The sequence below is a fragment of the Myotis daubentonii genome, chromosome 11, assembly GCF_963259705.1.
Source record: "Myotis daubentonii chromosome 11, mMyoDau2.1, whole genome shotgun sequence".
NCBI classification, from domain to species: domain Eukaryota; kingdom Metazoa; phylum Chordata; class Mammalia; order Chiroptera; family Vespertilionidae; genus Myotis; species Myotis daubentonii.
Window position 1 is genome coordinate 52,405,292 of NC_081850.1, and position 12,936 is coordinate 52,418,227.

The window sequence follows — 12,936 nt, forward strand, 5'->3', positions numbered from 1 at the left end:
TTGTGGGTTCAATTCCTGGTTGGAGCACATACCTAGGTTGAGGTTTCATACCCAGTTGATCACATAAGAGAGGCTCGATCTCCAATTGGAGCGCTTATGAGAGGCAACTGATCCTCTTGATGTTTCTCTCTCTCTCTCTCTGTCTTTCTTTCTCTCTCAAATCAATAAAAACATCCTCAGGGAAGGATATCTATATATATAAAAGGCTAATATGCAAAGTGTCCCCTTGGGAGTTCGACCGGGAGACTGGGAGTTCGATCGCTTGAACCAGGGGGCAGCACGGAACATGGCGGGCGACCAGTGGCAGCGGGGCGCTGAGGGAGCGAGGGAAGGAGGAGGTGGGGAGGCAGGGAACCTGATTGGCCCTGATCGCTGGCCAGGCCTAGGGACCCTACCTGTGCATGAATTTTGTGCACAGGGCCTCTAGTGTGTATGTGTGTGTATATATATATATATATATATATATATATATATATATATATATAATCATCTGACCAGAAGCAATGAACCTGGGCTGGAGGTGGGTGTGCAGTGCCACTATCAACCTCCCTCCGGGGCCCTGGTCCCCTTTGAGAAGCCACACAGGACTTCAGTATAAGGTGAAGCCGATTCCTTCCTTCCTCTAAGCCCAGACTCCCGGGATTTCTAAAACATACTCCACACAACAAAGACAGAAGATACCACTCACTATAAGAAGAAACAAATCTATTTGGAAATAATAAATATCCTTTTTTATGAGAAACAGAGACTATCCTCTCTGAAGGATGTGCTATCACAAGAATGAAAAGATTTTCTCTACATGAACTAAATTTTTCTTCAAGAGAAATTTCCCTCTTAGGAGGAGACAGAAGAGGACTTTCTGGATGACTAGAAAAGACATATCCCCACAGAAAGCCTGAGGCAGTGGGGAGGAGAGCTGGAGGTACCTGGGATCTTCGGTCCATGCTGGTGGGGTCTGGCTGGGAACACAGGCTCCCTGGGAGGCATGGACATCGTAGCTGATCCTCAAATCCCATAATTTTCCAGCGATGTGTGTCCTGGTCTCTGAGCCACCTGTCCTGCTGAGACAGCTCTGGTCCTCAGGGCCTGCGTGCTGTGCTGACTGCAGGGTGCTTGTCGCTTTCCTTGGATCTTGGTAGAGAGGAGCCCTGTAGTCAAGGAATGCCTATTGTGGGCTCTGCCTGGGCCTAGACTTTGTCCTGGTGCTGATTTTCCTCTGCACCTAAGCCCTGATTCTTCCCCAGGATCCAGCCCATGATGACCATGCCCCACTGGGCTTCAGTGTCCCCAGTGCCATGAAGACAGCTCTGCCTTCACCTGGTCCTGGGCTCCACACAGAAGTTGACACTGAATAGGCTTTTCTGCCCTTGCCTTTTTCCCTGGGACAATGCCAGTGAAAATAGTTTCGTCCTTTTATTCAAGGTACTTTCAGAAGGAGCGTGCTCCTTCCAGTGCAGAAACCAAGGGCTCTTACTCACAAGGGTGTCTGCTAATCCCATGGCCTGGGCAGGGAGAGCCCCAATCCTGCATCTCCTACTCGATGCTCTCCTATTTTGGATCTTCTAGTAGGGTTGTGCCTTTTTACTGGGGCTAAACTCTTGTCCTGGCTCTTCCCTGAGGCCTAAGGCTTTGGGATCCAGGTCTGCTGGGCCAGACACCTGCCTCTGGCCTCCATGTGAATACAAAGGATATAGGAAATTGACATGTCCCTACTGGGCAATCTCTGAGATGGGACTATGAGACTTTACAAGCCAAGCTATCTGAGGCCAGGGGCACTTCAATGAGAAAGACCTGAAGCTTGCTTTGCCTGCAATTTTAGCCTTACCCTTAAAGGTTACATGGAGGATGTATGGTTTTTTAATGCCTATGTCACCATACACATACATGGAGGGAGGGAGGGAGCAAAGGAGAAAGAGGAGGAGGGAGGAGGGAGATAGAAAGAGAGAGAGAGAAAGAGAGAGAGAGAGAGAGAGAGAGAGAGAGAGAGAGAGAGAGACCTGTATAAAAGTCAAGACAGTAAAGAAACTGGGGGAAAATTCCGGTTCAGCCAGGTCCTAAGAAGTGGGGTCTTTATTGGGTTTTCTCACTTTGACAAGCCCCTGAATCCTTTTATAGTAGGTGGTGTGTGTGTGTGTGACTTTGTAATGACAGTACTATGACAATCATCAGCTTATTTGTATAACCATATTTAAGGCTTGGCCATCCTGAATTTTGGGCAACCAGCAATTTGAGGGGTGGGGGGTAGACAGGGAGCATTCCTTGGTCACTGGAGCCCCTTGTCCACTCAGATAGCCATTTAGTTTCTGGGCATCCTCCAGACTCTCATAACATCTTCTGATTGTGGCTTAGAAGCTGGAGTCTTCTTAGACTTCACTTATCTCCCTGAACTCTCTGGCCCTTGAAAGAATCCCTAAATAATCTCCAACATCTTTTTCCTAAACTGGAAACTCCAAGAAGGTGCTGACCTCTGTGGTGATCCCCTTCAGACACTTCTTCTCTCTGTTCTCTGCCTCTGGGGCACTGCTGGCGTCTGTTGGGACACAACTCAACTTTCATCGCTTGGGTCATGTCCTGCCATTGTTTGATTTGGAGTGACTCTGGACTGTCTCTCTTGTTCCTCATACACTCATACTCTATCACAATTTATCCCTTTTAATGGGTATGAAGAGCTAGAAATGTGTCTGCTCTTCTCCTTGGACTAAGGGTCTGCATGAGCCATGATTAACATCTCAGGGGCCTCTGGCCTTTCTTGCTCAAAGCTGAAGGGGAAGGATGAGAACTATCCAGGTATGAACTGAACTGAATTTTTTTTGTAATCAGCTTGTCTCCTGACCTGCCTAAGGGTTTCTTTTAAAGACCATCCCTTAAACATGGGTGGCTGAGAGAGACAGTAAACTGGGGAAGGAGCTATGATTAGGTCTCTATCAACTTAACAGTTTTATGTACGCAAGGACCTTGAAAGGTAAGCTCTACCTCTGCCACACTCAAAACCATATAATCTAGGCTTCCTGGTGCTTGTTAATCTAATGCCTACATTAAGGAAGGAAAGCTTCCAAGAGGTGTTCAGGCAGTGTCCCTGATTAATGAAGGGTACTTGTTGTGCCCAGATTTCAAAGTTCCCAAGACCCCCAGGGAGCCAGTCAGTCCGATGCAAAAGCAAAGAGTCATCTATTTCAAACCCGGGTTTGGCTCCCCTGCCACACTCACCAATGCAACGGTAAGCTCCAGTGGCCGAGAGAGAGAGAGAGGCCTGATGGGACAGGGGTTTTAAAGGGGGGTGGAGTGAGGGCAGGAGAGGGGACTGTGGGCCCCGCCGATTGGCCAGGCGTGAGTCGGGTCATCTCTATGGCGCGCACGTCCCTTGATTGTCATTGGTTAGTTTAAAGAAATCCTGGGCGTGGCCAGCAGGGGCCTGGGCTTCCGGGAAGAAGGCATTCTCCTGAGCACATGGCGGCCGCCCCAAAAATGGAGGACCCAGGGCAAGATGGAGGGCGCAGTCCTAGCCCCCCCCAGGGCGAGCTGAGCCCGGGCTCCAGGGGCCAGTCCGGTTGCTGGGGGTCCAGTAGATCGACCAGTTCCAGCCCAGGCAGGAAGTCCACGTCCTCCGTCTTGTTCCCGGGGGCGTCGGCGATCGCCTCCTCCTCCATCTCCTCGGGCGAGGGCACGCGCCCCACCCCGCCACCGCTGCTGCCGCGTGGGTCCGGTCCGGGGGCGGCGGCGGGTGGCAGCTTGCGCCGGGCTCCCGCCGTGGGCTGGGGAGTCGGTGCCCGAGGCCACCAGCAGCGTGGTCAGGCCCCGAGACAACTCGCCCTTTCATACTAAATTTCCAGTTTCCACGGACTTCCCAGACGGGGGCAATGTAGAGTTGGCAGAAAGCCGTGAACTCGCATTTCTAGAGGTCCCACTTTGATCCATCTGCCCCAGCTTCTTGCCCAAGTCAATCTTTAGGGTATTTTTCAGTTGCTTCAAGTCTAGGTTCTTTTTTTTGAAAACATTGACAAGCCATGTCCTGACCCATTCCCTGCATGACTCGAAGTCACTTTTTATCTCCTCTGAAGAATCAGCCCCCGAAACCTTTACTGGGCAACTTTCTGAATTCCTTCATAGCTTACATTTGGAGCCCTTTCTCGGGCTCTGCCTCAGACCTTTCCCTAAGTCATTCTCTAACTGGAAATTTGCTGGGCCCTTCACATGGAAACTTCCTGGATGTCACAATCCAATCTTTCTTGGATCCTTGCTGCTTTGGTACGTAAACACAACAGGCTTTAAGAGTCTGTGATTTTCTTAGCTAAGATTTGTCTGCTAGTTACCATGAGGCTGCATCAGCGCCAGAGTATCTTGGATCCTACAGACCAGGGTCCACTAATGTTAAATGGGACTCTTTCAAAAGTAGAACGCTTCTGGTTCCAAATATTACTGCTTATAGGAAATTCTATGCGAAGAATGGAAACTGACACATAGACATGGTCGGCCAGGCTGTACTGAAAAAACAGTAAAAACCCACAAATTTTCAATCTGCTTCTCTAACAGGTATTAAATTTCAGTTGAGGTTCCAGAAAAGGAATGGAGAAGGTAGTAGGAATGGTAGGAAGAATGTGCCTGAGATAGGAGCTGGGAATGAAGCAGGGCTTGGGGTTAGGAAAGCAATGGGAAATCTTTAGCCTTCATTTAAACTAAGGGGCAGAGGAGTGGGCGTTAGAGATTCCCCTGACAAAGCAAAGGGAGACTCCAGTGGGAAACAACCACCTAAAACAGGACAGTAGCTACGAGGGACTCACTGAGCAGAGAGGGAAGACCCTAGAAGAGATGGCTTCATTATGTTGTAAATGGTCCCCCCAGGTTTAGGGATGTGAGAGTTGCTGAAGACTGTGCAGTTGCTCTGGTTTGTCTTCAGTGCTCTGTAATAGTCGCATTTCAGCAAGTGACTCTAAAATAGCCCTAGAAGAATGAAAACATACAAAATTATATACATCATCCAGCAAAGACTGGAAGACTCATCGGTTCCAATGATTTAATGAAACCTCTGTCCAGTCATTAACTGACCACTAAGCTAACCAAGCAGTGGCCACATACAACTAACAATATAGACTTCACAGAATTACTTCAGAAAAATAATTATGCAAACAACAGTAACAACAAACTCTAGAAAATCTGAATTCTAGAGTTGCCACATTATATTATTAAAAATGTCCAATTTTCAACAAAAAGTACAAGATATGTAAAGAAATAAATTTTTTAAAAAAATGGCGCACACACATACATGGGGAGAAAAACAGCAATCAATTAAAAGTGACCCCAAGGAAGCCCAGACATTGAACTTACTAGACAAAAACTTCGAACCAGCTATTTAAAATATGTTCAAAAAAGTAAAGAAAACTACGTCTAAAAAATACTAATGGGCCCTGGCCAGTGTGGCTCAGTTGGTTGGGCACTGTCCCCAGCACTGAAAGGTTGCAGGTTGGGTTCCCTGGTGAGCGTACATGCCTGGGTTGTGGGCTCAATCCCCGGGTCCGGGGCATCCAGGAGGTAGCCACTCGTTGATGTTTCGCTCTTGCATTGATATTTCTCTCTTCTCCCTTCCTCTCTCTCTACCAGGGTGACAGGAAGGATGGGGAAGAGAGACAGGTTTGAGAAATAGCTGAGAAAATTAGCAAAAGTTGGTGACTGACTTCTTATGGGAAAGATGAAGAGCGAGCAGTGTAGATGGCTGCTGTGTTTCTTGCTTGGGTGACTCAATGATACTAATTACTTTGGGGGATACAACAGGAAGAGCAAATTGAGTCAAAAGAAGAAAATGCCCTAAGTTATGAAGATGTTAGGCCTGGGGTGCGTGTGCGAAATGGAGCTTAGGGATATTTAGCAAGAACTGGGATTTATGAGACAAGCTCATAGAAGTCAGTGCTGAAATAACTAACCACATAGATAGCTACCTCACTACGTCAGAGATCCTACTTCGGAGAGTAACACAGTCATTAAAAAATACATTTAGGAAGAGTTTATAGTGTGTAGAAAAGGTTTATGCTAAATATTAACTGCTTTCCTACCTTACAAAAACCTATGTTTATTTAAGCAATGTAAAAATTTGAATAGTAACATCTGAAAAGAAATACATCAAAATGCTATGGAAATTATTTTGACTTTAGAAGTTTATGGGATTCCTCCTTATACTTTTTCATATCTTCTAAATTCAGTATATACTTTCATAATGGGAAAAACTATTTAAAACAGCAATATTTTCGCCAATCTCTAGTGGGACATGGCTAGTGTTTCTTTCTGTCAAACACAGGACCTGACACATAGTAGCCTGTCAATAAATGCAGTAAAATACCAATACCTGGGTGTGAAGGCATTTGAATTTCCCTCCCTTCTAGAAGGCGGAGGCCTGTCCTGTCTGCTAGAGTGCCTCACCACAGTGGACCTCCACTCAATCACGAGCCTGCTTCTGCCCATCAGGACTCAGCCTCACCTCTGCCCACTGACACTGCCCTGAGGGGCCTAGGCTGGCTTTCCACCCACCATTCCCACTGTGCGCGCGCGCGCGCGCACACACACACACACACACACACACACACACACACACACACACCCCAATCCCCAGCCTCTCAGCTCCTTCATCTGCCTTGAAACAACTCCCCCGGGACTGTGGGCATCATCCCTTCTGTGGGAGCTGGCTCGGCAGGCAGTCTGAGAAACTGACCCCTCCCAGAGGGCGGTTCTGGGAGGTCTCACTGTCCTCTGACCAGTGGTGGCATTTTCAGGGTACTGGCTCGGGACAAGACCGTGTGCAAGCGGCAAGTGGAGGTGGGCCACTGGCCAGGCCCTTAACTGAGCGTCCTTACGGAGAAGGAAAGGGAGGGGAGGGAAGAGGCGGGAGGAGTAAGGGAAGAAAGAAGGGAGAAGGAGAGGGACTGGGAGGCGGAGGGAAAGCGAGTTGGGCAGTAAAGGGGGCTGAGGCCAGGCATGACGCTCAGCAGCTCTGCCGCGGATCCTGGGCGCAGCTGCCCCACCCACAGCCCCCGCCAACTGAGGTGGGGGAGTCCCACAGCGGGACTGGCCCTAGGCATCTGAAAAGTCCCATCAAAATCTCGGCTGAGCTTAACTGCCCACCTCCGGTACCAAGGAAGCCAAGGAGGCTGATTCGGGCGTCCAGAGGTGGTGCCTCCTGCGTTAGCCACCAGGAAGCCGGAGGAAGAGTCCCGCTGCAGGCCCTTCCCCGCAACAAAAATCCCGCCCATTTCTCATTCATTCGCCCAGAAGTTACTGAGCTCTAACCTGATACCAAACACCAGATGCTGGAGTTAACGCAGGGAACTGGGTAGACAAAGTTCCAGCCCCCAGATAATTAAGACAGAAGCTACAATCTAGTGTGGAAAGTACCGGTCGGGGAGGAGAGGGAGGATAAGGGCACCCAGCCCAACTTGGGAGGGTCAAGGAAGGCCTCCCAGAGAGACAACTTTCATTGTGGCAGGAAATGGTTTCTGATTCCTCTGAAAAGTGGAGGTCTGGCACATCAGCTGGGGGGTAAGGGGGTGCGAGGAAAAGAGAAGTTGAGAAAAGTGAAGAAGGTTTGAATTGATTTTTTAGGAGAAAGGATTTTTTTTAAAGGAATTATGTAAGCGCCACAGGCAGGGAGCTTTTCCTGTTTTGATTAACAATGTATTCCAAGTACTTAGACCAGTACCTAGCACACATGAGGCACTTAGTAAATGGAACTCATGAATAAAAGCTTTTCAAGTGATGCTTGGAGCTGATCATTAATTGCAGACTGTGAGTTTATGGGGGCACCAACTCACTCATGTGCGATTTTATCCATTAGCGCTGAGCCACTTCCTACAGGGCAGGTCTGGCAGAGGCAGAGAGTTGGGATGCTGCCAGGTAGAAATGATGGAAGGAGAATGAATTGAGAAGTGCTTGGGAGGTTGACCATGAAGTCATTGTGGAGAGGGAGGAAACGCAGGCAAGAGGTTGCTGACAGACTGGGAGAAAGTGGAAGATCAGTGGAATGGATGTCCTGACAAGTTTGAAGAATTGTCATCTTTAGGACAAATCTGAAGGTTGAAGTCAGAGGATGAAATGTCAGACTGGAAGGCAAAGCAGTTCCTGATGATGAGGCTTCAGGTATGACCACAGCTGGATTGGAGCAGAAGTAAAGGACTCTGAGATGAAAAGGTCTAGGAATTGAGAGTTTAGGTCATTGAATGGTCTATCCACACAGATGTTTGGGTTTCCCATAGATCCCCTCTTCAAGATCCCTGCTCTGGGCCCCATCCAGACTCTTCCCCAACCTTCAGAGGACCTGTATTCATACTTCAAGTTATGCCTTAAATCATAAAAGAATAATGAGATAGCTCTGGGCCAGAAACCAAAATGGGGAAGTTAGGGAGGGCTGTAGTGGATATCTGTTTTGTTTTCTTTGTTTTATACCAGCATGCATACACCTTTCTGGAAACAGTATGTCTATGTCCTCGGAAGGAACTACCACACTCCACTCCTTCAGTCTCAGTCCATGTGCAGGTGGAGTGGTCTTCCCTCCACACCCTTATTCCAGGGGTGTATGTGTGGCTCAGACCTGTCAGAAGAAGCAGTCCATTCCCCTGTGAGCAGCGTAATGAGCAGTTCAAGGATGGACACATACCAATTGAAACCCGTAAGTCACGATGTTGTCAGAGTGACATCACATTTTTAGCATCAATGGTACTGCTACCACACAAAACCTGAGAGCAGTCAGCATAGAAGACAGAGAGCCAAGAAGTGGAAAGTGAGTGCTGCTGACATTGAATTGAGTCCCTGCATCAATCCTACTACCTGAAGCCCGCCTTACCCCTGGACTTTTCAGTTATGTCATACATTCCTATTTTGTTCACACCTGTTGGATTTTACTTTCTGTCATTTATATCCAAATAATTCCTCACAGCCCTAGTTGGTTTGGCTCAGTGGATGGAGTGTCGACCTGCGGACTGAAGCATCCTGGGTTGAATTCCGGTCAAAGGCACATGCCCGAGTTGTAGGCTGGATTCCCAGTAGGGGATGCGCAGGAGGCAACTGATCAATGATTCTCTCTCATCATTGATGTTTCAATCTTTCTCCCTCTCCCTTCCTCACTGAAATCAATAAATATATATATATTAAACACACACACACACACACACACACACACACAAATAAACCCCAAAAAACCCCAAATGATTCCTCACAGTACAAGGGGGTTTCTCAATCCTTAGCTCTGCCTTCCAAACTCAATTTCCCCTTACATGAAAGGGGAGAACAACACTCACTTCAAGGAGTTGTGGAGATTAAATGGGATGATAAGTGTATAAATTTGTTCCATAACACTGAGAAGAAACATCAAATTACTTAATTTCTCTAAAATTAAATCTGGCTCAAAACTCTCATTTACTAGAGTTCAAAGACATCCAATCCTATACAATAAAAGTACCCTAACTATTACATCAGCTCTCCCCATTAGAAGTCCTGATGCCTCCTAGTGAACCCATCACTACCCATCACTACATCTTTTTCCCCAAGTCCCTGGGCCCACTGCTATATTTGGGCAACTCCTCTTCTTTCAACCCAGCATCCTCCATCTTCTCCTTTTCAAGAATGCCCATGCCCTAGCCGGTTTGGCTCAGTGGATAGAGCGTCAGCCTGCGGACTCAAGGGTCCCGGGTTTGATTCCGGTCAAGGGCATGTACCTTGGTTGCGGGCACATCCCCGGTAGGGAGTGTGCAGGAGGCAGCTGATCGATGTTTCTCTCTCATCGATGTTTCTAACTCTCTACCCCTCTCTCTTTCTCTCTGTAAAAAAATCAATATATTTAAAAAAAAAAAAGAATGCCCAGCTAAATTAAATTCCCCTCCCACACAAGAGCCTGAATAAGGTTGTAGACAAGATGTCTTGAAACTTTAGTTTGGGACTAAAAAATAAATAATACATTAACAATTCTATGAGATAGGAAACCTAGAATTCCTGTAATAGAAGAAAACAGTTACCTTTTAAAAATATATATATATTTTTTAATGATTTCAGAGAGGAAGGGAGGAGAGAGAGATTGAAACAGCAATGATGCGAGAGAATCATTGATTGACTGCTTCCTTCATGCCCCTTAATGGGGATCGAACCCACAACCCAGGCATGTGCTCTTGACAAGAATCGAACCCGGGACTCTTCAGTCCACAGGTTGATGCTTAATCCACAAAGCCAAACCAGCTAGGGCAATGGTCGGCAAACTGCGGCTCGCGAGCCACATGTGGCTCTTTGGCCCCTTGAGTGTGGTTCTTCCACAAAATACCGACTTCTGCACATGGGCCACGAAGTTTCAATCGCACTGTACGTGCGTGCCCACACGTGGTATTTTGTGGTATTTTGTGAAAGAGCCACACTCAAGGGGTCAAAGAGCCGCATGTGGCTCGCGAGCCGCAGTTTGCCGACCACGGAGCTAGGGCAATAGTTACCTTTTCATCCCGCTGGCAAGACATAGGAGAAAGCAATCAATAACTGGTAAATTATCCTGCCATAGTGTAAATTAACTAGCACAGAATAAGATCCAGTATTGCCTTCTCTAAGCACTCAATCTTCTTCATCCAGAGGTAGCAAATGCAAATGCCAGGCAGGTAATACAAATGAGTAAAAAAATGAACAAACATAAGAAAACAAAATGATAAACAGCAACTAACCCTTAGCCTGGGCATTAACAATGAAACTATTTTGAGAACCATGCTGAATTGGAGAGCACCTGTCTACTTCAAAGGGAGGGAGCAACTGCTACTTAACTCTAATGGTCTGTACTTAGTGGGAATGAGAGTCAGTATTGTCAGATTTTAAACTTGAAACATTATTATGTGCAATCTGTTAAGTTTACAGTACTGGCTACTTATTCAAGTTCTTAATAAAGACACTACTGGCTACATTGTCTGGGCCAAATGTTACATTTCAGCTGGTCATCTTTAAGACAAATGTTCTATTTCAGTTGGTCATCTTTATGCTACATATATGCTGTCAGCTGACAAATTTACATCTTCTCCATAGACTGTTCTCCCAAGCTTCAGATCCAAGTATCCAATTGCCTCTTGCCTAGCTTTTCCTTATCACAGGTATCTCATATTCCAATGTCTAAAATGGAACCCATCAACCCCAAACACATGCTAAACTGGTTTCCAGGTCTGTGTTCCCTATCTCAGTACAATGGCACTAATATATACCCAGTTTCCTCTCAGAAACCCTGGAGTTATTCTCAACTCTTTCTCCCTCCACCCCATCCCACTGGTAACAAAGTATAATGTTATATCTGAGGAATTCTACTTGAACCCATTATTCTTCATTCCCACCATCACTGTCTTGGCTCAGGCCTCATCTTCTATTTTGCCTAAATTAAAGCAAGAGCTCCTTAACTAATCTCTTGCCTTCGTTCTCTAATCTTTTTGCCCTCACTATAGCCAAAGCGTTCTTTGCAAGACACAAGCTTGATGTTGTCACTTCCCTGCTCAAAACTTTTCAATGATTTACCATTACCTTCAGGATAAATTTCAACTCTTTAGACTGGTATTCAGGGCCCTTTGTGATCTTGTCTTTCCATGTCTATCTCCTACTGCTTCCTCAACCCCCACCACATTGAAGTACCTTCATTTCCCTAACGGGACATTTTCCTCTACCCTAACACCTTTACACTGGCTCTTCCTACAGCTTGGACTATCCTTCCCTTGTTCTCTACACTCTCATTTTCTTGATTCCTCAGACCAAGCATTAATCCTCTTCTGGGACATACCCCCTCGCCCCCCCGCCCCCAGGCAACCCCTTTCCCCAGGCTGGTTAGATAACCTTTTCTGCCTCCATTGTGCATATCTCTATTTTATTGTCTACTAGGGGCCCAGTGCATGAATTTGTGCACCTTGAAAGGAACTGTGGGCTGCGAGGCTGCGGTGGGCACAGGGGCGGGCCTTGGCCCATCCTCCGCACCCCCGCCTGGCCCCTCCCACTGCGGCCCCCAGTCCCCTGTCTGCTGGCAGCTCTACTCCCTCCGCCACCACTCGCACCCGCAGACGCCTGCCATGTTCTGCACGTGCACCCTTGTGGTCAGCACATGTCATAGCGACTGGTTGTTCAGGTGCTCAGTCTATTTGCATATTAGGGTTTTATATATATAGATTACTTGACTGATTTTCCCCACAGAAATAGGACTTTAACTTTAGAGACTCTGTCTTACTTCTATATACTCGAGACTGAACACAATACCTAATTCAAACTAGGCACTCAATAAATATATGTTGAATTAATTAAGCTAATCCAACTTAGGGTAGCAATGGAGAAAACTAAGAACTAGAAAACCCAGGTTATCCTCAATCATAGTTCAGTGCTCTTTCTACCAGACTAAGCTGGCCTTTGAGGCATTAACTTGTACTGTGAAGGCAGAGACTGAGGGCCCTGAAAAGAAGAGTTGACATGGAACAGAGTGGTTGTTTTAGGGTAAAGAGGGGCAAATGAAGAAAAATGGTCAAGCTCAAAACCCCATTTTATTTATTTGTCATCCTTAACATGAATAAGCATTCATGCTAACATGAATATCGCAGCCAATAATATCGCAGGCAACCTAAAGTCAAATACGACAGTTCACAGTTGACAAGAGATTTAAAGAAAGAAAAAAAAAAGAGGGAGCAGACTCAATTTATTAAAGATGGAATGAGGCTTGTAATGGGAAACCTTAAATAAAATTTTACTATAGCATGTACACTTTGTACAATCCTAAGCATATAAATGTGTACATTTAATTCTCAAAACAACCCTATGTGGTAATATTATTCCCATTTTACAGGTGAAAAAACTGAGGCACTGAAAGATTAAGTTTGACTGAGATTTCATGGGTAGGAAGTGACAGAGCTAGAATTTTCTAAAAAATGTTTTTATTGATTTCAGAGGAAGAGGTAGAAACATCAATGATGAGAA

General features: G+C 46.4%; 1 long non-coding RNA gene across 1 annotated transcript; it reads right to left on the reverse strand.

The window, feature by feature from the left end:
- Positions 1–520: 520 nt before the first annotated feature.
- Positions 521–9,798, reverse strand: LOC132212103 (uncharacterized). The gene is made up of 3 exons (XR_009447650.1): positions 7,794–9,798; positions 4,779–4,938; positions 521–1,148 (listed from the first exon to the last, which is right to left on the reverse strand). It is a non-coding gene; the product is annotated as an uncharacterized LOC132212103 (long non-coding RNA).
- Between the last annotated feature and the right edge of the window lie 3,138 nt (positions 9,799–12,936).